This window comes from Hylobates moloch, unplaced genomic scaffold, assembly GCF_009828535.3.
Source record: "Hylobates moloch isolate HMO894 unplaced genomic scaffold, HMol_V3 SCAFFOLD_2, whole genome shotgun sequence".
Taxonomy (NCBI): domain Eukaryota; kingdom Metazoa; phylum Chordata; class Mammalia; order Primates; family Hylobatidae; genus Hylobates; species Hylobates moloch.
This window is the reverse complement of record NW_026652277.1, coordinates 79273634-79296215: the sequence shown is the minus strand read 5'-3', so window position 1 is coordinate 79296215 and position 22582 is coordinate 79273634. Positions and strand designations below refer to the sequence as shown.

The 22582-nt window shown below is 39.0% G+C and overlaps 1 long non-coding RNA gene across 2 annotated transcripts; it reads left to right on the top strand.

Annotated features, from left to right (window-relative positions):
• The first annotated feature begins 1803 nt into the window (after nt 1-1803).
• LOC116468428 (uncharacterized) lies at nt 1804-22545 on the top strand. 2 transcript variants are annotated; one of them, XR_004248055.1, is made up of 3 exons: nt 1804-1911; nt 7917-8116; nt 22279-22545. It is a non-coding gene; the product is annotated as an uncharacterized LOC116468428 (long non-coding RNA). The 2 variants fall into 2 exon arrangements; XR_004248053.1 differs by having other exon boundaries at nt 1804-1945.
• Nucleotides 22546-22582: the final 37 nt, after the last annotated feature.

Below are 22582 nucleotides of genomic sequence, written 5' to 3'. Positions count from 1 at the left end.
CATTCCATCCTATTGTTGCTCTCTCTCTAGAACAAGAAAGAAAGGCGAGGTGTTAGAAGGGAAGCATGTGGACACTCGAACAGGAAACGTCATAGCAAAAACTCAGCAAGGCAGACAGGGGACGAAGGGCTTTGCTTGACTGTTCTCTCAAAGCAAAGGTATCCCACTTTCAGAGCCAATTTTCTCTTTCAGTATAACACTCAGGAATATGTAATCTTAGAGGAATTCATGTTCCTCCTTTCTTCTATCTTTTAGCTCCATTAAATAATAAATTTTGGGGTAACAAAAAACTTTTAATAGCAATTTTTAGGAATCTCCCTCCTATATTTGCACATTTGGCTCTCAACTTCTTCTGGAACTGCCTTCTACGTAACACACTCCGTATTTGTTACTTAAATGTTCTTGTTTCTTTAAACAAAACATAAAGGTAAAGAAGTTTGGTGACCAGAGCAAATAAGCTCTTTACAAAAGGGCCAAACACCACACTATCTTGAAACTGAAAACACCCAAATCTTTTCCTAACTTTTCCTGAAGTTAACCGTCTTGTGAGCCTAACTTTCTGGGGAGTGATTGAGGACTGAAGGAATCGGGATTGGCAAGAAAAATATCTCTCCCTCTGAAGCTTCTGGCTTCATACTCTGAAAAGACAGGGCATTTGAAGAAAGAGCATAATCAACCTGTCAGAAACATTTTGATTTCACTTAAATACCGGGCAATCTGACAACAACTTTTCCCACAACTGAGAAGAATCTCCTAACATGAGAGGCACTTGAAGACGTGTTAAAATTTTTACAGCTATTAACACATTCCTAAGAAAAATACTGCTGGAGACACAAGAAAGCCAAGGATAACAATCTTCTCTTTCCAATGAAAACGTTTAGTCTGTTTGATTAAAGGAAGATAAATGAAAGGGCAAGGGCAAACTCACCTCCCATTCTGTGCTACAGTTTGGCTTCCCTTGAGACCAAATTGTCTCGCTTAGGAAAAATGTAGCCTGTCTTCAAGTCCCTGTATTCGGAGCAAGGAATCAGATGAGGAATCACTTAGCATTCAGCACATCTCAGCTGGCTCTGAAGGGCCTGAATTCTCTGACAACCCTGACCAGGGATAAGCAGAAAGGAGAAGGCAGGGCATAGCCATCAATTTATGTTTCCTTCTTCTCCTTATCTCCCTATTCTAAGAGATTCAAAGAGAGGTGCAGATAGCCCTCCAATAAGAACAAAACCCTCTGGACCGGGGTACCTGGGCACTGGTCCTAGCTCTGCAATAACTGTGACCTTGAAAAACTATTTGTTGTCGCTAAGCTTCAGTTTTTCTTTCCATTAAATTAGGGGGTTGGTCTAAAACAGTATTTTCACACTGTGAGTTGGAGCCATTTGTGGGACATAAAGTCAATTTAGTCAGTTGCAACAGGCAGTGCTTGGAAAGGAAAGAGGATAAGATAAGGGATAAGGTAGGGGATGGGATGGGATGGGATGGGATGGGATGGGATGGGATGGAACATACGATAAGATAGCTTAGGACAGGACAAGATAGAAAATATCACACTGCTTCATTTTTTTTTATTGGTGTTCACAGAAGCCAGCATTCATTGATGTTTTTACAACTTCCCCAGGTCTACCAGGCTTCTTGATCTCACTTCTTCTAGAAGAAAACCCAGCCCAGGTGGTACAAGCTGTAGACAGTGCCACCCAGACACAGCTCCACAGTCCATTGTATAGGATGTTGTCAGTTGTCCTGCCTTTTAAGTGCACTGTGAGGTCACTGTCCACCTCAATTCATCAGGAGAGACCTAGTGTGGGTGTAGGGGTGCCTGATGAGAAAGGGTGCTGGTTCTTTCTTATATCATATCCCCTGCCTGCCTCAGCTGGGCTCTGACCCAGCCAGCAGACTGGAGTCCTCTTCTGCATGGTATATTCTTTCCTGAGACTTTTGTTTCAATTAGGTGTGTGTGTGTGTGTGTGTTTGTGTTTCTGTTTTTGTGTGTGCATGTGTGTGTCTTAAAATATAGTTCTATGTATTGTGTCTAGAAAAATGTTTGATAAACACTGGATTAAATGATCTCTCAGATTTCCTCTAGCTCTACTCATGTGGAATTTAGTAAGCTATACAGACACCATTCTGATAAGCCTACACTCTGGGTGGGTCCATTCCGGACCTCATACACTACATTAATGAATATGAATCTATTTTTATGTGACTTGAGGCCATTGAGATTTTGTGTACATTTATGTTCATGTATTAATGTGCAAGTGTATTTGTGTTTTTATCTCACCTGATACAGGACCTAGCCACACTGCCAGCACTGAAGTACAATGTGACTGACTATAGAAAACAAAAAAGCAGTAGAGATCAATGGCCTTCAACACTGAAGAAATTAGTTTCTAGAGAAGCCTGGGGCTATGTTTCAGTGCCTAGGGCTATGTTTGCTTGATGTACAGAAGGAATAAGAGAGGGGACATACATGTATTGCTATACTCTGGTACCCATAAAGAATGCTCCTTTGGGAATATGCCACTGTTAAAGTAGTTGTTTATAGAACTGAGCTACATGGCCTTGTGACTTGAAAAGAGTTGAAATAGAGTATAACTGCTACACAATCATTTCAAAATTCCTGTTTTACTCACTGTTTTATTCCTTGGGAGTAGCACTGTGCCCAGGACACAGTAGACATCATAAGATATCTGTCGGAGTCTTATATGACTTTGCTAGCCTCAGGGGAATCTTCTATTTCAGTAGGTTGGCCCTTGGTTCCTTCTAATTAATTAAGGTCAGGAAGGACTATGATATCCACCCCATTAGCCAGAATCTAGTCACATAACACCAGCCTAACATAAGGAGGTTCATATCAATGAAATAAACATGGATATTTAGTGAGTACTAATATTCTTCATTAATATGATCACTCCCTCCCTCCTTGAAACACTTTATTAACTTAGCTTTCAAAATACAACACTCTCTTAGTTTTCCTTTGATCTCACTGGTATGTCCTTCTAGGTATCCTTTCCGATTCCTTTCCTTTCACTTCTGTTCCTTTGCTCAATATGAAGTTCAGTGACTTCATGTTGGTAGCTTGAAATCATTCACGGTGGGAGTATTTACACCATGGAAATTGGCAAATGCCACAAATTAGGGCTTTGTCTTCAGAGAGCCAATTGTTATACATTTACCAGCTCACTACTGGCTCTATTTCTATTTTTTAATCGTTCTGTTTGAAATTGTATTATGCGTATTTAACTTAACAAAGTCTAAAATTTAAAAAATGTCTTGAACCCCTTGTGAATGATACAGACCTTAAAATAACTAGTTTTCCTCCACTGAAATTACAAAGTACTTGTCCAATATTTTAGTTCTATGTATTTTGTAACACCATAAAATATATGGTGTTATTTTACTTTACACAATGTTTACATTTCTGTTTATCATTTACATTCTCACTGTTTTTGTATCTAGACCATCCTTCTGAGATCAGTCTCCTTTTTCTTGAAATGTAGCTTTCATGACTTCCTGTAGAGTGGATTCTTTGGTAGTAAATTCTCTTGAATTTCTGTAAATTATCTTGTATCTGTAAAAGACTGTATTTTGCCCTCATTCTTCAAAGATGTTTTTGTGTTTTGTTTTTAGTGGGAGGAAGAGAACAGGAGTACAGGCTGACAGTTATCTATCAGCATTTTATTTTTTTTATTTTTTATTTTTTTATTATTATACTTTAGGTTTTAGGGTACATGTGCACAATGTGCAGGTTTGTTACATATGTATCCATGTGCCATGTTGATTTCCTGCACCCATTAGCTCGTCATTTAGCATTAGGTATATCTCCTAATGCTGTCCCCGCCCCCCCCACCCCCCACCCCACAACAGTACCCGGAATGTGATGTTCCCCTTCCTGTGTCCATGACTTCTCATTGTTCAATTCCCACCTATGAGTGAGAACATGCGGTGTTTGGTTTTTTGTTCTTGCGATAGTTTACTGAGAATGATGTTTTCCAGTTTCATCCATGTCCCTACAAAGGACACGAACTCATCATTTTTTATGGCTGCATAGTATTCCATGGTGTATATGTGCCACATTTTCTTAATCCAGTCTATTGTTGTTGGACATTTGGGTTGGTTCCAAGTCTTTGCTATTGTGAATAGTGCCGCAATAAACATACGTGTGCATGTGTCTTTATAGCAGCATGATTTATAGTCCTTTGGGTATATACCCAGTAATGGGATGGCTGGGTCAAATGGTATTTCTAGTTCTAGATCCCTGAGGAATCGCCACACTGACTTCCACAATGGTTGAACTAGTTTACAGTCCCACCAACAGTGTAAAAGTGTTCCTATTTCTCCACATCCTCTCCAGCACCTGTTGTTTCTATCAGCATTTTAAAAACATTATTCCACAGTCCTCTGGCTTCTGTTTTTCACTGTGGAGAACACTGCTGTCATTATAATTGTTGTTCCTGTGTAGGTGATCTACCCTTTCTCTCTGGCTACTTTCTGTATTTTCTCCTTGTCTTAATATTCTGAAAATGTACTGTGATGCTTTTAAGATGGATTTCTTTTTCTTTATCCTGCTGGAGCTGTGTTGTTCTCTTTGAAAATGTGTTGTCATGATTTTTATCAGTTTTGGAAAATTAATACTTGCTACTTTGTTATATTTTGCCTCTCCTCCATTCTCTCAAATCTTTTTTCAAACTCTTATTGAACATAGGTAAGACCTTCTATTTTTATCTTCTATATCTTTCAACATTGATATCACATTTCATCATCTCTGCAACATTCTAGATAGATTTTTCAGATTATTTTTTCAGCTCACGAACTTTCTTTAATTTTGTTTACTCTATTATTTTTACCCATCCATTAAGTTGTTTTGAATTACAACACTTACAATTGTTTATTTCTAGAAGTTCAACTTGTTTAATTACCGTATTTACTTGTCTTTTGTTGTTTGCTCATCTTTTAATTGCATCCTTTATTTTGTTAAATGTTTCTAACTTAGCAGTTCATAGAGGTTCAAATGTATTGTTTATTCTTGCTATTGACTGTCCTTCACATGGCCTACTTTCCAGTGTATTTAGTAATTTCTGTATATGAACTCATGGCTTGATATTTTTCTGTGAAAGTCCTACAGCCTTAGCTTGGGGACACATTCCTCCAGAGAAAGTTTTCTTCTGCCCCTGCTGGTGATCAGTGGGCACTTATAACCCAGATCTACTTCAGTCTTCCAGAAGAGTTTAACCAAAGACCCAAGTTCAACTTCCTGCCACTAATATTTCCAGTGCTTACTATCTTCATAACAGTGTTTCTATAGTAACACAGCCTCAAAGTTATCAGAATTCATCCCTCCAGCCTACCTGCAGGATCTGGTACACCCCCTACTGCTCTGACACCCAGCTGCTCCACTCTCCTATTGCTCTGGCCCCATTCCCTCACCTCTGCAGCCTTGATCGCAGCCACCCATGCTCAGCCCAGCCCCACTTGAGGCTACTGGCTGCCCTGAACCAAACATAAGGGTGCTCAGCTGTGTTTTAAAATTCAACTTAAACATCATTTCTAAGAGGCCTCTGATGACCATGTCCTACTTATGCCCCTACTTACCCCAATTGGATGTAAGACTGACTCCCTCCTTGCTCCTAGGTAATTTCTTCTTCTTTTTTTTAATTATTTCTAATTCTTGGAAATATTAAAAAAATGCCTAAATACTAATAATAAATTTTTGATATTGCTCTCATGTGCAACAAAACTACCCACATTATATTGAAAAGCAATAATCGAGAATGTTTATTTCTGATCAATTTATTATTTCACTAAATATCCACTCGATTTTTTTATGTTAACAAGACTTTTTTCCAGGTTTATAGAGATATAATTGACAAATAGAAATTGCATATATTTAAGTTGCACAACTTGATGTTTTTATTTATATATATATATATGCATTGTGAAATGATAAATGATGACAAGAATCAAACTAGTTTGATTTATTTTCAACAAAATTGTTTTTAACCTAATTATCACTTATTCCGTTGTGAGCCCACTAGATCCTACATGTGTTTTTGTATAGCCTCTCCAAACTTTTATTTCTGTACTTGTATCCTAGACTACTAAACTGTCAATTTCTTGGAGGTAGTAACCACTTACCTTTATCCCTAGTAGACAGCAGAATGCCTCATATTTATTATTCACTTAATGTGATTAAAGTAATGGATGAAGAGCAACTAGAATAATATTAATACATTTCAGTCTAAGTAAAGTATGCTAGCTTCTGCCTTTGTAAGCAAGTAGGTATATGTTTTGTACATAACTGTTTATGGTTTTTTTAAATTGGGTTCATCTGTTAATACTAGATAATTGCTTATGTATAAAAGCTCTTTGGTCTGTTGCAAAAATGATGATCATGAAATCTAAAACCATGATTGCATAGCTCACAGTTTTTACAAAAGAGAGCACTCAAGGAAAAAAATGTTGTTTCTACTTCATTCAGTTTGCCCTCCCTGGAATCACATTCCACCTAATTATATATTACAAAAATATGTCAAATTTTCCACCTACTGGGACTTGGTGAGATGAATCTAAGGATGACTTGTCAAATCCTAAAAGAGATCAAAATGAATTCTGAAACCTAGGATTTATCAGATTTCACTTGTTTTGCCAGATCTTCCTTAATTCTTTTATCACTCAGTTTTCTTAAACAAATGCTTTTTTTGAGGGAAGAGAGAGCAGAGGCTGTAATTTTCCCACAATATACTTCAATAAATATTTATTGAATTGAATATCAGCCTTTATTCATGCTGATTCTATTGATCTACTTCATGAAACAATTTACACATTCTATTAAAAGCTATTAAAAGTTGAACATAATAAATAGGGCCCTACAAATATTGTCTATTGCATCCAAAATTGATAGATTTACATTTCTGATTCCACAAAGATCCTATATTTGATGTCAACATCTTAACAAGCATGGCTAATGATGACGTCTGGTGTATTTCTTTAAAAGGTTTGTAATCCTTTCTAGATTGAAATGTCCAAATCATTGAGCAAAAGAGACTAAATTTCATTATCATTGATCCTATTACAAAAATAAATAAGGTGGTCCAATCAATTTTGAAATAAAAACTAGAGCAATCTTAGATTGTGTGCTAATGTTAGCAAAAATGACAGAACAGGCAGATTCAAATCCATGTAGGATGCAGTAGCCAATGGTTTTTTGGATTCATTAGTTTTCTATTTTGATGGTATATAGTAGGGAGCAGACTAGTAAGTAAAGTAGTGAGACAGATCTGCTGAGATCTCATGGGCATGTCATCTTTCCTGGGGATTCCCAAATAGAGTCAGTGGGAAAGGATGAGGGGTGGTAAAGGAGCTGCCTGTCAGATTGTTCTGTGCATTTTTATTCTATAATACTCCTGCTGGACACCAAGAAAATACGACCATGGGATGGGACACGCAAGAAAGATTTCTAACAATGTGTCTTATCTTCACTTTCCTTGTTTGATAATTATCTTTAGGATATAAACTATCCTAGATAGTATTTTAAGTGCACTCCATATTTTAAAGGCCCAAATAAAAATTGAGTGCAAATGAATATTTTATAATGTTCTTTTATAATGAAGAAACAATGATTTTAAATACAATAGTTTCCATACTATATACTGTATACTTGATATAATGGCAACTTTGCCCCCTAACTCTACCAAATAGCCTAGAGAACTTCATTGTCATTTTTTATGTCTGATGCCACCCAAACTTTTTAATAGAAATCCCGCTGGTCAGTGTGTATACTTAACGTGGTGACGTTGTGCTATATAAGCCATATAAGTGCTGATTATGTGCCAGGCACCATTATAGGTGCTTTACATTTATGAGACGATTTGACCTTACGAAATCTCTATGAAGTAGGTACTACTATTATCCTCTTTTTACAGATAAGGAAACTGAGGCTTAGAGGAGTTATGAAACTGCCCAAGGTTTCACAGTTGAAATGTATAAGGACCTGGACTTGCAAATTTGGCACAAAGTTCTTCTAATAAGAAGGCCATAAAATAACCAAATGATTTTTTATGTGCCTATAGAACCAAAAGAACTATTTCAGAATGTCGGCTGAAAAGCACGATATTCCACATAGGTAAGAAAGTCAAAGCTCAGGAGAATTAAAGTTCTGTGTACTATCAACTTTCCTCAATTTTCCTTCTCTTCTAGGGGCTTCTTTACTCCTAGAATAGAAAAGCTTGGAGAATCCGTAGGAAGTTAAAGACAAAGTCAGTATCTCCGTTGAAAGTCAGGGTGAAATCACATATCTTATGTATTGTTAATTCTTCCCACAGAGGTATTTTAGAATAAGTCCCATCTGATTGCATGGTAAATAGCACCTTGTTTACCCCAATGGGAAATGAGTTGGAGCATCCAACCCTCACACCCTTAGTTTAAATTATTTCTCTTCATAAAGTCATAAGACATGTGCTATGGTTTGAGTCTGCCCAGCAGCTGTCTATATGCTGGGCATGTGCGTTTGTTGCTAACCTCCTCTTGTCAACTTTTTTTTTGGCATAAGTAGTAGTTTCGTTGTTCATAGTGCAATAGCAATTAACATAATTGCAGATATGCTTCAAGATTTTCAAGATGAATGGCTCTATTCCCACTCAGTTGGACAACAGCTTCTGCATTCTGGATAAAGCTCTGCCTCACAATAGTTTTGTGTGAAAGGAAAGAGAAAGAGTCAGGGTAGAGATAGGAACATTTTCAGTGTATTCAAATACCACTGAGGTATGGTGTGTATGTAAATATATATGTGTGTGTGTATATATGTATATATACATACATGTACTAAATTTGCATTTGACTGAATACAATCACTGTAATTACTTTCATTATATTGTCTTGTCCCCTTCTATCCTCAACCAGTATAAAATACTTGATATCCATCAGGTTGATTGGAAAGAGAAGGCTACGGATGACAACACAAATTCATAAGTTGTAGACTTACTTTATTGAATAATCAATTTTGGAAAATAATAGTACAAAAATCAGCACATAGGCAACAAGTCTGAAAAATGCCTAGTAACAGCCTGTGTTGCAGAATTTCTGTCTTGGCCAAAATTTATAGTCAAAATGAGGAAGACATAAAAGAAGAAATATTTTTGGATCTCAGACATAGATCATGAGGGAGAGAGGAAGAGCAAGCAGTCTTTAGACAAGACAAAAAGTAATGAAAAAGTATCCCTAGTTCAACAGTATTTGGGGGAGTTAAGCTTGGGAAACATTTCTGATGGACTAGCATTTGGGATGCCAAGCAATCAACAAGGGGTAATCTGGGGAGGCCATTTCATCCTTCATTCCATTGGAGGCAAAATCGTGTTGATGTATAAATGTACCTCCTGGTTTCCAATTGTTCTCACTCAGCAATGAGGCATGAAGCCTGAGAAACCACAGATATTTGGATCTAAGAAGGTATTTTATTTCCCCTCTCCAGAGTGGAAAATACGCAAGGGCACTTTATCTTAGTCCTGTGAGTTCTCATAAACCTATAACCCTCTTCCTCTGAGCTTCATGCTCTTTAACTTGATCTGTACATAATTCTATTACCTAAAGCGCCCCTGGTATACACATCCTAGACCAGGTGGAAGATGGGGTCTCTTTCTTCCTCGCAGATTTCACATCTTGCCCTTCTAGCCTTTCAGGTGCCAGAAACAGATTATCTTAAAGTGAAGAAGCAGCGTAGTTGGACTTTAGCCTCCATGCTTTAATTTTCTTATTGAAAAGGAGGAAAATTGATTCTTCCCTTGGCACGCACACACACACACACACACACTCACACACCCCCTTTTTTTCCCCCCAAATCTCCACATCATCTGAATTCCTTAATTCCCAAGACTGAATCAATCCAAATATCTTCTATCAGGGAAAAAGCAAGACAGAGCAATGAATTCAGGGCTTCCCGGAGTGGTTTTTACTTTCCCAAATCCTTAGAGACTTCCCTCTACAATTTTTTTCCCAGCTGTACTTGGAAGCTATAACAGATCCAGAGGCCATTTTAGAACCTCATTTATATTGTCCTGACACTTAGGAATCCAGTTTCTGTTATAGGGATGTCATCAAAGTTGGTGGGCTCAAAATATGACCTACTTTTTAAAACCCATCTGTTAGGAGCCTATAGATTTTCTTGGTTTGTTTGTTTCTGACTGTCCACAGAAAGGGCAACAGCAACATTCTCACTTTCCAAGCCTACCTCCCAAATAGCAAAAAACTAAATACTCACCATGAAGGAGCTGAATGCCTTTCAAATATGCAGCAGGCACAAAGCAAACAAACAAATAAACAACAGTGATACTCCTTAATCTGGAGAAAAAAGGATGAGAGCAGGAAGTACTGTTCAGGTTAATTTATGCACATCTAGGCTATTTTAATTTAAAAACTTACTCTGGACCAAATAGAACCAGTTAGGTTGCCACACCTCTGTCACTGTGTGGTCATGATGTTACGACTCTTTGTAACAATGAGGCACCTAATACCACACATCTAACAAAGAGGGATTTGGGAACTGCAAGTTGAAGCTGATGAATTCTTTAACATAAATCAATATTACCCATGGATTGGTGAGTTGATCTTCAATGTACCCTTTCCAATGATTTTACCCTAGCTAGATGGCTAACACACAAACACACACACACACACACACACACACACAATGAAATCTCTAAATTTCCCTCAAAGTCTGCCATTCCTGGATTAGAATAAAGCTACAAATAGGGATGGTGGAAAAAGAGAGAGAAAGAAGTGAGGGAGGAGGGAGGAGGGAGAGGAATGGTGGGGAACAGGGAAAGTGGAAAAGAAGAATAGGACCTTCATATATACTAGCTATTTAGCTAAATTGTTTATCTACCTAAAATACACATTGCACATTTTTTATCATTTAATTTTACATCATGCTGACCTCGACCAAACTTTGATTACTGAGTTACCGATTCAGAAGTAAATTGTAATATGAGTGAGTATCCTATTTTAGAGTCTTTTAATTACAGTCCAGCCTCCTCATGTCCATGCCTCCCATCTCCAATTCTGTAAAGAATCTTCTTTCCCTATTACTGACCCTGCACTTCACTCTACTCTTGCCAGTTTTATGCTCAAAACCTGTCAGTGGCTCTGCCTGGCCCACTGGAAAAGTTCTGAGTTAATAGCCTCATATACAAGGCCCTCTGCCACTTGACTCAAAGCTTCAATTTTAAACTTATATTTACTATGCCTTGATTTGAATGCTCACAAAATAGCTCTCCCACTTCTGGAATTATATTTATAATTTAAGTGACAAGAATAAAACAGGAGAGGAATAAGAAGTAAAAGGTAGACTCTGTACTAGAAAAGCAAACATTTTTCAACAAATCCCTAAAACACACCAATTTATATCTTATTGGCCTGAAGTGTTCATGTAGTTAACAAATAGCTGCAAGGAACTCTGGGAACAAATAATTCCCCAAAGAAAACTGAGGTTCTGATAGTAAGGAAGAAAGGGAGAATGGTTATTGGGTAAACAAACTCCAACATGTACCCAAAAGCCCAAAGCCAGTAGTGGAAGGAGGTTACAAGACATTTTGGTAACAGAAATTATAGAAATACATCTGCTGTGCAGGGCTAAGCTCTACATAGTAGCCTATGAATTTACACAGGCTTTTGTTATAACAAGTCAACTCTAGGCAGATGGGATATAAAATATCCCAAATTATTACATCCATATATAAATACTTTTATAATTCTTTTGCTCTCATTTCTGAGTTCTGAGACCAAGTCATGAACTGCTAACAAACAGAATGTGATATAATGAATCAGTTATTATAACACTGACAACTCAACTATTCTTTTGAATTAAAAGATCTTAGTCCCAGGATAATAATAAATACCAAAATTATCCAATATTTTAGCAAACAGCTTGAGCACAGGCACATTATGGTGGCTGATATTTTTGTGCTGAATCAAGCAAAAATTACAAAATATTTACACAGCCTCATAGCCTGAAGGGAATGGATCATGATTAAAATAAATCAGTCTCTTGGCCAGACATGGTGGCTCATGCCTGTAATCCCAACACTTTGGGAGGCTGAGGCGGTCAGATCACCTGAACTCAGGAGTTCGAGACCAGCCTGGCCAATATGGTGAAGCCACATCTCTACTAAAAAAAAAATAATAATACAAAAATTACCCAGGCATGATGGTGGACCCATGTAATCCCAGCTACTAGGGAGGCTGAGGCAGGAGAATTGCTTGAATCTTGGAAATGGAGGTTGCAGTGACCTGAGATTGTGTCATCACACTCCAGCCTAGGCAATAGTGTGAGACTCTGTCAAAAAAAAAAAAAAAAAGGTGGAGCCAAGATGGCCGAATAGGAACAGCTCCAGTCTACAGCTCCCAGCGTGAGTGATGCAGAAGACAGGTGATTTCTGTATTTCCAACTGAGGTACCGGATTCATCTTGCTGGGGAGTGTTGGAAAGTGGGTGCAGGACAGTGGGTGCAGCACACCGAGTCTGAGCCAAAGCAGGATGAGGCATCTCCTCATCTGGGAAGCGCAAGGGGTCAGGGAATTCCCTTTCCTAGTCAAAGAAAGGGGTGACAGACGGCACCTGGAAAATTGGGTCACTCCCACCCTAATACTGAACTTTTCCAATGATCTTAGCAAATGGCACACCAGAAGATTATATCCCGTGCCTGGCTCAGAGGGTCCTACACCCACGGAGCCTCACTCATTGCTAGCACAGCAGTCTGAGATCAAACTGCAAGGTGGCAGCGAGGCTGGGAGAGGGGCACCCGCCATTGCCAAGGTTTGAGTAGGTAAACAAAGCAGCCAGGAACCTCGAACTGGGTGGAGCCCACCACAGCTCAAGGAGGCCTGCCTGCCTCTGTAGACGCCACCTCTGGGGACAAGCCATAGCCAAACAAAAGGCAGCAGAATCCTCTGCAGACTTAAATGTCCCTGTCTGACAGCTTTGAAGAGAGTGCCCAGCACGCAGCTGGAGATCTGAGAATGGACAGACTGCCTCCTCAAGTGGGTCCCTGACCCCCGAGTAGCCTAACCAGGACGAACCCCCTAGTAGGGGCAGACTGACACCTCACACAGCTGGGTACTCCTCTGAGACAAAACTTCCAGAGGAACGATCAGGCAGCAACATTTGCTGCTCACCAATATCCGCTGTTCTGCAGCCTCCACTGGTGATACCCAGGAAAACGGGGTCTGGAGTGGACCTCTAGCAAACTCCAACAGACTTGCAGCTGAGGGTCCTGACAGTTAGAAGGAAAACTAACAAAAAGAAAGGACATCCACACCAAAACCCCATCTGTACGTCACCATCATCAAAGACCAAAGGTAGATAAAACCACAAAGATGGGGAAAAAACAGCAGAAAAACTGGAAACTCTAAAAATCAGAGCGCCTCTCCTCCTCCAAAGGAATGCAACTCCTCACCAGCAAGGGAAGAAAGCTGGATGGAGAATGACTTTGACATGTTGAGAGAAGAAGGCTTCAGACAATCAAATTACTCCGACCTACAGGAGGAAATTCGAACCAATGGCAAAGAAGTTAAAAGCTTCGAAAAAAAATTAGATGAATGGATAACTAGAATAACCAATGCAGAGAAGTCCTTAAATGACCTGATGGAGCTGAAAACCAAGGCACGAGAGCTATGTGACGAATGCAGAAGCCTCAGTAGCAGATGCGATCAACTGGAAGAAATAATATCAGTGATGGAAGATCAAATGAATGAAATGAAGTGAGAAGAGAAGTTCAGAGAAAAAAGAATAAAAAGAAATGAACAAAGCCTCCAAGAAATATGGGACTATGTGAAAAGACCAAATCTATGTCTGATTGGTGTACCTCAAAGTGACAGAGAGAATGGGACCAAGTTGGAAAACACTCTGCAGGATATTATCCAGGAGAACTTCCCCAATCTAGCAAGGCAGGCCAACATTCGGATTCAGGAAATACAGGGAATGCCACAAAGATACTCCTCGAGAAGAGCAACTCCAAGACACATAATTGTCAGATTCACCAAAGTTGAAATGAAGGAAAAAATGTTAAGAGCAGCCAGAGAGAAAGGTCAGATTACTCACAAAGGGAAGCCCATCAGACTAACAACTGATCTCTCGGCAGAAACCCTACAAGCCAGAAGAGAGTGGGGACCAATATTCAACATTCTTAAAGAAAAGAATTTTCAACCCAGAATTTCATATCCAGCCAAACTAAGCTTCATAAGTGAAGGAGAAATAAAATCCTTTACAGACAAGCAAATGCTGAGAGATTTTGTCACCACCAGGCCTGACTTACAGGAGCTCCTGAAGGAAGCACAAAACATGGAAAGGAACAACTGGTACCAGCCACTGCAAAAAATGCCAAATTGTAAAGACCATCGAGGCTAGGAAGAAACTGCATCAACTAACGAGCAAAATAACCAGCTAACATCATAATGACAGGATCGAATTCACACATAACAATATTAACTTTAAATGTAAATGGGCTAAATGCTCCAACTAAAAGATACAGACTGGCAAATTGGATAAAGAGTCAAGACACATCAGCGTGCTGTATTCAGGAAACCCATCTCATGTGCAGAGACACACATAGACTCAAAATAAAGGGATGGAGGAAGATCTACCAAGCAAATGGAAAACAAAAAAAGGCAGTGGTTGCAATCCTAGTCTCTGATAAAAAAGACTTTAAACTAACAAAGATCAAAAGAGACAAAGAAGGCCATTACATAATGGTAAAGGGATCAATTCAACAAGAAGAGCTAACTATCCTAAATATATATGCAACCAATACATGAGCACCCAGATTCATAAAGCAAGTCCTTAGAGACCTAGAAAGAGACTTAGACTCCCACAAAATAATAATGGGAGACTTTAACACCCCACTATCAACATTAGATAGATCGATGAGACAGAAAGTTAACAAGGATATCCAGGAATTGAACTCAGCTCTGCACAAAGCAGACCTAATAGACATCGACAGAACTCTCCACCCCAAATCAACAGAATATACATTCTTCTCAGCAGCACACCGCACTTATTCCAAAATTTACCACATAGTTGGAAGTAAAGCACTCCTCAGCAAATATAAAAGAATAGAAATTATAACAAACTGTCTCTCAGACCACAGTGCAATCAAACTAGAACTCAGGATTAAGAAACTCACTCAAAACCACTCAACTACATGGAAACTGAACAACCTGCTCCTGAATGACTACTGGGTACATAGCTAAATGAAGGCAGAAACAAAGATGTTCTTTGAAACCAATGAGAACAAAGACACACATACCAGAATCTCTGGGACACATTCAAAGCAGTGTGTAGAGGGAAATTTATAGCACTAAATGCCCACAAGAGAAAGCAGGAAAGATCTAAAATTGACACCCTAACATCACAATTAAAAGAATAGAGAAGCAAGAGCAAACACATTCAAAAGCTAGTGGAAGGCAAGCTATAACTAAGATCAGAGCAGAACTGAAGGAAATAGAGACACAAAAAAACCCTTCAAAAAATCAATGAATCAAGGAGCTGGTTTTTTGAAAAGATCAACAAAATTCATAGACCGCTAGCAAGACTAATAAGGAAGAAAACAGAGAAGAATCTAATAGATGTAATAAAAAATGATAAAGGGGATATCACCACCAATCCCACAGAAATACAAACTACCATCAGAGAATATTATAAACACCTCTATGCAAATAAACTAGAAAATCTAGAAGAAATGGATAAATTCCTTGACACATACACCCTTCCAAGAATAAAGCAGGAAGAAGTTGAATCTCTGAATAGACCAATAACGGGCTCTGAAATTGAGGCAATAATTAATAGCTTACCAACCAAAAGAGGTCCAGGACCAGATGGATTCACAGCCGAATTCTACCAGAGGTACAAGGAGGAGCTGGTGCCATTCCTTCCGAAACTATTCCAATCAATAGAAAAAGAGGGAATCCTCCCTAACTCATTTTATGAGGCCAGCATCATCCTGACACCAAAGCCTGGCAGAGACACAACAAAAAAAGAGAATTTTGGGCCAATATCCCTGAAGAACGTCGATGCAAAAATCCTCAATAAAATACTGGCAAACCAAATCCAGCACCACATCAAAAAGCTTATCCACCATGATCAAGTGGGCTTCATCCCTGGGATGCAAGCCTGGCTCAACATACGCAAATCAATAAACTTAATCCAGCATATAAACAGAACCAAAGACAAAAACCATATGATTATCTCAATAGATGCAGAAAAGGCCTTTGACAAAATTCAACAACACTTCATGCTAAAAACTCTCAATAAATTAGGTATTGATGGGACGTATCTCAAAATAATAAGAGTTATCTATGACAAACCCACAGCCAATATCATACTGAATGGGCAAAAACTGGAAGCATTCCCTTTGAAAATGGGCACAAGAGAGGGATGCCCTCTCTCACCACTCCTATTCAACATAGTGTTGGAAATTCTGGCCAGGGAAATCAGGCAGGAGAAGGAAATAAAGGGTATTCAATTAGGAAAAGAGGAAGTCAAATCGTCCCTGTTTGCAGATGACATGATTGTTTATCTAGAAAACCCCATCGTCTCAGCCCAAAATCTCCTTAAGCTGATAAACAACTTCAGCAAAGTCTCAGGATACAAAATCAATCTGCAAAAATCACAAGCATTCCTATACACCAATAACAGACAAACAGAGAGCCAAATCATGAGTGAACTCCCATTCACAATTGCTTCAAAGAGAATAAAATACCTAGGAATCAAGCTTAGAAGAGATGTGAAGGATCTCTTCAAGGAGAACTACAAACCACTGCTCAATGAAAGAAAAGAGGATACAAACAAAAGGAAGAACATTCCAGGCTCATGGGTAGGAGGAATCAATATCATGAAAATGGCCATACTGCCCAAGGTAATTTATAGATTCAATGCCATCCCCATCAAGCTACCAATGACTTTCTTCACAGAACTGGAAAAAAACTACTTTAAAGTTCATATGGAACCAAAAAAGAGCCCACATTGCCAAGTCAATCCTGAACCAAAAGAACAAACCTGGAGGCATCATGCTACCTGACTTCAAACTATACTACAAGGCTACAGTAACCAAAACAGCATGGTACTGGTACCACAACAGAGATATAGACCAATGGAACAGAAGAGAGCCCTCAGGAATATCGCCGCATATCTACAACTATCTGATCTTTGACAAACCTGACAAAAACAGGAAATGGGGAAAGGATTCCCTATTTAATAAATGGTGCTGGGAAAACTGGCTAGCCATATGTAGAAAGCTGAAACTGGATCCCTTCCTTACGCCTTATACAGAAATTAATTCAAGATGGATTAAAGACTTAAATGTTAGACCTAAAACCACGAAAACCCTAGAAGAAAACCTAAGCAATACCATTCAGGACATAGGCATGGGCAAGGACTTCATGTTTAAAACACCGAAAGCAATGGCAACAAAAGCCAAAATTGACAGATGGGATCTAATTAAACTAAGGAGCTTCTGCACAGCAAAAGAAACTACCATCAGAGTGAACAGGCAATCTACAGAATGGGAGAAAATTTTTGCAATCTACTTATCTGACAAAGGACTGATATCCAGAATCTACAATGAACTCAAATTTACAAGAAAAAAACAAACAACCCCATCAAAAAGTGGGCAAAGGATAAGAACAGGCACTTCTCAAAAGAAGACATTTATGCAGCCAAAAGACACATGAAAAAATGTTCATTATCACTGGCCATCAGAGAAATGCAAATCAAAACCACAATGAGATACCATCTCACACCAGTTAGAATGGCAATCATTAAAAAGTCAGGAAACAACAGGTGCTGGAGAGGATGTGGAGAAATAGGAACACTTTTACACTGTTGGTAGGACTGTAAACTAGTTCAACCATTGTGGAAGACAGGGTGGCAATTCCTCAGGGATCTGGAACTAGAAACAGCATTTGACCCAGCCATCCCATTACTGGGTATATACCCAAAGGATTATAAATCATGTTGCTATAAAGACACATGCACTCGTATGTTCATTGCGGCACGATTCACAATAGCAAAGACTTGGAACCAATCCAAATGTCCAACAATGATAGACTGGATTAAGAAAATGTGGCACATATACACCATGGAATACTATGCAGCCATAAAGAATGATGAGTTCATGTCATTTGTAGAGACATGGATGAAGCTGGAAACCATCATTCTCAGCAAACTGTCTCAAAGCCAAAAAACCAAAGACCACATGTTCTCACTCATAGGTGGGAATTGAACAATGAGAGCACGTGGACACAGGAAGGGGAACATCACACACCAGGGCCCGTTGTGGGGTGGGGGGAGGGGAGAGGGATAGCATAAGGAGATATACCTAATGTTAAATGACGAGTTAATGGGTGCAGCACATCAACATGGCACATGTATACATATGTAACTAACCTGCACGTTGCGCACATGTACCCTAAAACTTAAAGTATGATAAAAAAAGAAAAAAAGGTATAATTCGATTTAAAAATGATAAAAAAGTCTCTACATGAGAATTTGCATTAAAGTTGGAAATAAATGAAAGTATGATAGGTATACTTGCTGTACTTGCACTATATCGACATGCAAGTATGTCAATTACTTTAAGATAGGTCAAGTCTAGAAGTGAGTATGGATGGGAGTAATAAATTATCTTTGTGATCTAGCCTGTAAGCCTGTAGTGAGTCACATTCTTTATGTCTAAGAACTGTGACTGGTACATAATGCTGAACTGTTGGCTGTAAAATAAAATGAAGTTTTATCATAACCATATTGAGCTATGGTGGAAGTATTCCTTAAAGGAACCAAGGAGAAGTCACTTCTGGGCTTTGCACCAACAGAGAAACTTCCTATCTTTCTTCCTCTTTGTTACCAGTGTCTGCTGATTTCAGCTGGTCTTCTCACTTTTTGATACTCTTAGTTTTGGCTTCCACACTATCTTTGCTTTTAAAGTGTAAACTCCCAGAGGTCTGTGTTCTTTGCTTTAATTTTAGCAAGCTTCTAAGCCAACAAAAAAGTGTTCTATGCCCAAATCTGAAAAAGCCCAGGCACAGTCCAAGATCTCAGCCTTCCAAAGTATACTTTGCAACTGACTTGCTGTGTTGGCATCAGGCAATTCATCTCTCTCCTTCCATTCATTCATTGCTAAATAGTAATAATAGTCATCCTCACTTACAGCAGTGTTTCCTTTGTCATTAAATATTTACTAGGCATCCACTGCATGACACAAACTTGGAGCTATACAGGCTAAACCAGCCAGATGCTGTCCTTGGCTTCAGAGAGCTTTTATGATACAAAAGACAGGCGGAGGCTGGGCACACAAGTACAGGTTAAGAGTATGCAAACTTGTGTGTATGTGCATGTGTGTGTGTGCCAAAGAACAAAGGATTGAACCACAACCCATTTACTATTTTTTTTGCTACATGTGTTAGCCTTGATTTTAGGTTATCTTTGGCCATGAACAAATGGAAATATATTTGAATTTCAAAAGCATTGAACTTCACACTAGAGAGTCACCAGATTCTGCTTCTTTTTCTGTTTTCACAAAGGGCATTCACTAGCATATGCCTAAAGGTACTCACATAGCAGGTACGCAGTATGACCCCACAGAAGAATAATGAACAATTAAACATTCACAGTAACAATGAGACTGTGGCCAATGAGATCACACCATGCAATGAGATAGGTTGGTGTTACCTAAGTGCATATTACCACTATGACATTATTCTTTATGGTAGAGGTCAACATAAGACTGAATTGCAATGGTTATTTCTGCTAAGAAAATACTTTCTCTGGACAGAAGAGGGCATTTGGAGAAATGGGAACCAAGAGGGTATAGAATGGAAATTATGCTGTGTAAATATGTCTCCAGCTATGAAGCCCCAGCCATTCCCATTAATCTTGTGTCAATTTGTATTATTAAGAGACAGTCAATTATGCGAGGTACATAATAATTTTTTTAAGCCAGCAATAGTTGGAGGTTGTCATCTGGAACCTAGCTGTGTTTCCCTTGTTTGCTTAATCTATGCTTTCGGTCTTTCTGAAAGATGAAAGTCTGCCATTTTAGCCTCAATGCCTCATAATATGTACGTTAAACTCACCACTGTCTCATTATTTATTAATGTGAATTTATTATACTTCAGTAGAGGATGCAGGCCGAAGCCACAACAGTGACAGATGTTCCAGAAGATCAGCTTATATAATGAGAAGTTGGGCCAAATCTGTTGAAAGCGGTGTTTTTTAAAAAAACACACTGACTTCAAAGAAATGAGTTGTGGCATCTGTAACATCTACAGGAGCAGCGCCAATGGAGGCTAGCGGGTCTGCAGAGAAGCAGCTCAAGTCATGCGATTATTGGAGCTTGCAGCAAAATGACTGGAACAACATCTGGGCTGCAGCAAGCTGGCCAGGACATTTTAAAAGAGCTCCTGTGGTGCCTCCAACTTTGATTTTACAGAGCTGCGGGGAAAGAAATAGGCCGTGTTCAAGAGCTCATGTGTTTTGCCTCACGTTTTGTCCTCGGTCACTGTGAAGGGCCTCACTCAGCTGGGGACTCTGAGGGACACTCTTGGGCAGTCATTCTCTGTCTACTCTGCTAGCTCTGTAGGTTTGTGCTAGAGTCTGGGCAGGCAATCCCCACAAAGAGTATAAAATAAGAAATACCTTGCACTAATTCTTAAAATTTACACTTATTCTTTCTCAGCAAGAAACTCTCAAAGGATGCATTTGTGCAAGAACTTGACACTGAACAGTTAGTTGGTTTTGGATAATATGCCAGTTGGAAACAAAATAGGATGTGTATGTGTGTGTACATCTGTGTGTGTGTGTACATCTGTGTGTATGTGTGTGTGTGTGTGTGTGTGTCTGTGTATGCGTGGTGAGGGGGTGAGGAAATTATGTTCTACAACTGAGAATTAAGAATATCCATTCCCAGTACCCCAGTATGATTCTCAGTATCACAATATCACAGTGTTTAAAAGCACTTTTTCCCTGTCCTCTCTAGAATATTCATTTATTTAACAAATATTATTGTGAAACTGCCATGTGTGTGACATACAGTAGAGAGGATCCTGGACAGAGAACACCTGGGACTGAATCCCAGCCTTGTAGCCCACCAGTTTCATGAGCTTCTACTACTGAGATGCTTTGGAAAACATTTATAAGATGCTTTGGAAACCCTGAAGTTCCATAACATAGCACAGGAGGTGGGACAGCAGAGTGCTGAAAAGCATGGACCCTGGAGCCAGGATCCTTGGGTGCAAATCTTGACTTTGACGCTTACAGGCTGAGTGACTTTGGTCACATTATTTAATCTCTCTTTATTACTCAGTGTTCATGTCTATAAGATGGGGTGATAATAATAGCATATATTACAGAGGCTTGTTGTTAGGAGCAAATGTGTTAATATATAAGATATTTTTAGAATTTTACTTGGCACATACAAACCATTATTAAGCATTTGATCCTTTAAAACTCTCTCTCCTGCCCCCATCCCTTCCCCCAAAGCCCATAGTGGCACATGTGTCGGAGCCCTCATTCAAGGCCTTACTCAACTCACAACCTCAGATCAGATGTAGGGAGGGATATGGGAAAAGAAGTGAGCTAAACCAGTAAGAAGGAGAATGAGAAAACTCAGTTCTTTCTCTTCCCTCATTTCTAGTCATAGATGCTTAATGGCATTTGCAAATGCCTACCCAAATATGCCAGCAGCAAAAGGAATTTAAAAATAACTTAAATATGATATAATCTTCATGAGATATTGTATTTAATGCAATGTCAAAAGTCACACTCCTCTTGGTAGGACATTTTCGGTTAAAGTGCTTCCAGAACGAACAGAATCATCCCAATGTGGAGGCCCCATAAATGATCACTTTGGGAAAAGCGTTTTTTTCTTTTTATAAACTCAGTAACAGCAGAAACAGATCATAGTCTCTACAAGCCACAGTGATAATCTTTCCTATACAACCTATTTTCACTTCAGGATGAAAGATGGTATTGGGGCCCAGCAGATTTTTCTTGAAGTTTATAATGAGTCAACTACACAGACAAGAAGTCCAGCCTCCTCTTTGATATCTCCCTTTTTCCCCTTATCTAAGCCAACTCAGTGTTACTTTTTATTGGATTTCCATTACTTCAATGTTCTTCATGGAGCCTCAGTTCCTGTAACTATTACAGCTGATGGTAGTTTAGTACTTTGAACATAATTAATTAAATCACTGCATCACACAGGCCAGACATATTTCCATCAAAAGTTGCTATCTTGTCTTTCAGCTTAGAAACCTTGGCATAGTGCCTTCCTGGAAATCCTGGATTGCGTCTAAAACCATGTGGCAGAGGGAGAAACCACAGACAGGCCATCCTGAGAAGACTCAGGCTGGGACAAAAGCTCTGCTCTCCAGGGACAAAGCAGCAGGGGACCAGCCATGCTCAGAAATATTCCACTGGCCATTGCATGTTTTTTTGAGAAATTTCACTTGCTTCCACACCACCTGCCCCCCTAACCCTTCTATTATAGTGGCAAATAAATCCAATACCCAATTTCAACTGCACTTTCTTTCCCAAATACATGCAACAC